This window comes from Cyprinodon variegatus, unplaced genomic scaffold (assembly GCF_000732505.1).
Source record: "Cyprinodon variegatus isolate N-32 unplaced genomic scaffold, C_variegatus-1.0 Scaffold1851, whole genome shotgun sequence".
In the NCBI taxonomy this organism is placed as follows: Eukaryota; Metazoa; Chordata; class Actinopteri; order Cyprinodontiformes; family Cyprinodontidae; genus Cyprinodon; species Cyprinodon variegatus.
Window position 1 is genome coordinate 58,530 of NW_015152304.1, and position 2,750 is coordinate 61,279.

A 2,750-nucleotide genomic window follows, 5' to 3' on the forward strand; every position below is an offset into this window, starting at 1 on the left:
TATATATATATATATATATATATATATATATATATATATATATATATATATATATATATATATGCTTTCATAAGCAGATGATTATGACTGTTGCCATAAGGTTTCGCTTGCATATGATTTCATTGTAAATTGTTTCGGGATCATATACAACAGGCACTGAGATGGAAAGGGAGATGAGAAAGTGGAGAGAGAGACAGGAAAGAGTGCATCAAAAGAAATTAAATAAAACAAAACCGCAAAAACAGACATCACGGAAGATTTACAGTCACTCTTAGAAGTCTGCTTCCACACCTGTGTGAGACGAGATAGAAAACATAATGTAAGAACAGCAAAAAGAAGACTACAGACAACCAAAGGAAACAACAAAAAAAACCTTCAAGAGCACCAAGCATCCCTTACATGTAGATATCCATTAATGTGTGGAAGGCAAAACCTATGGTGATTACATAATATTATTCAAGCTCTATATATATATATATATATATGTATATAACCTTGCTTTAAACGGCAGTATACTAATGATCAAAAACCCAACTCTTTCAGCTGGTAACTCTTTTCTCACCTTTGCCAGTAAACTCTGTTGAAGTTTTCTCTTTCGGAAAGGTCATGTGTCTCCAAAGTTCAGGAAAGCCCAGGCTGTGTTGCTTTTATCCTTATCCTTTGACTTACTGTCATCCTGTAAATTTAGACAGAATGCTACAGACATTCTGCTTTGCAGCAATCTGGTATGGTAGATATGTGGAGCAGATGCATGGAGAGGAGAAGAAACAGGACCTTCTCTATGAGAAATAAAGAGATGGGACCCATCACCTATATGCTGGAGTTGCTTCTGGTACCTAGATCATTTCAGTTGCTGCAACCGATAAATAGATAGTATAATTTCTGAAGGCAATGTCACCCCCTGACACACGTTTTTTATGAGTTGATATTTGCACTTTTTACCGTATAAAAAATAAACTTTAAAATATTGGTTTGTTTTAAAGTGGCTCAATGATTGCATAAGAACAAACCAGAAGACTACATTTTTTTTCTTATTTTTCTTAGCAGTGATCATCATCTCCATGACAATTACTTGAGTAACAAAAAACAAAGATGAAAGAAGCTGTGGCAGATTGTGCTTTTCAGCACCACAGCTGTGTGAACAGCGGCCATAAGAGAGCGCCAAACTGGGAGAAGCTAATTATTTCATAACATAATATAATAACAAATTTTACCACTGATAAATACAGCGAGGTATCCTTTCATTTCTATCTGGGAAAGAAAGAGCTCCCTCATAATCATCACTTGCTTTCTAAGGAAAACATATTCTATTGTCTGTTGTATTTTTTTCTTTAATGGCATCTTGCTTTAACTCTTATAAGCTACTGGAACCAGAATTTCCCTGAAGGAGTAATCCCGAGGGATAAATAAAGTTGAGTCTAAGTCCTCTGCAGTTTATTATAACAAATGGTTATTTTTACAAAAAAAAAAAAAATAAAAAAAGACAGACCTGTTGTAAGCCGCATTTTGACTTAATCTAATGATGCTGATTAAAAATACGAACAGCCCTCCCACCACATTAATTTGGCTCTGCTGGACAGCCCTCCAGAAAACCTAGTCTTGGAGACGCCGCTAATTGCAATGAGATGGATCCACTCAGATACAAGAAAATGCAGCATTATACAAAGAGTTTTTCCATAGGATATGTGTAAAACTCTTGTCCTTGAGGGATGTTGTTCTGCACTTTTTAGATCTGTCTCTGCTTTAACCACCTGAATCAACTAATTTAGCCATTAGCAGGAATCTGACGAACATGACAAGCCTCTAATTTAGCCATTTGATGTAGTAGTGTTGGACAAATTACATATATAAAAGTTGCAGGATTCTGGCCGTAAAGAAATGGGGCTTTGACCCTTTAGCTATAGTAGAAATGTGACTGGTGGTTTCAATTCAGCCCTTAGGTTATCCAGCACCTTAAAAAGTGGCACTGCTTCATGCATGACTTGCCTCTCTAATTCCATGATTGCACCTATGCTTCCTTTCCTCAGTAATAGGACTTACTAAGGGACAGATGGATGGATGGCATGTTTTTTTTTTTTTTAACAGTTTCTTTTTATGTTTATACTGTATATTATTCTATTTACATTATATTTTTCTTCCTCAAACCTCCTTGTTCCTCTTTTATTTTATGAGCTTACCTCAATAAATTCTCCCATGTCTTGTTTTCTAGTTAGTCCTCAGTGTACTTATATCCCTCGGTATGGTTTTTTTCATTTATACACGGCGATTTGTACTGTTTGTCGAGTTGCTTTATGGATGTTTTTCTTCCTTGCCATCAGCAACCTTTCCTTAGATTTCAGCATTCAAACCAAATTCATTTTCTGTATTTAATTAAAACCTTTAGCTTCTTTTGATACCTGCCTGTTTTTTAAGTCTTGCATTAGCTGCCCTTAACATGAACTGTGATGGCTTTTCATTTTTCTCTAATGGGGGCTTTGAAAATACCATTGCATCTCATAAAATTATAGTATCATTAAAATGTTAATTTACTTTAATTCAGTGCAAAAAGTTATGCCACAAAAAATTATTAATTATAAATTGAGTTATAAAGTTTAAGCATTCATTCTGTTGGTTTTGATTATAACTTACAGCTCATGAAAACCATTCATTCCAATCTATTCATCTTCTGCCGCTTATCTGTCAGGGTCACAGGGGCTGGTGCATTTCTCCAGCAGTCTATGGGTGAGAAAGGCAGATACACCCTGAACAAG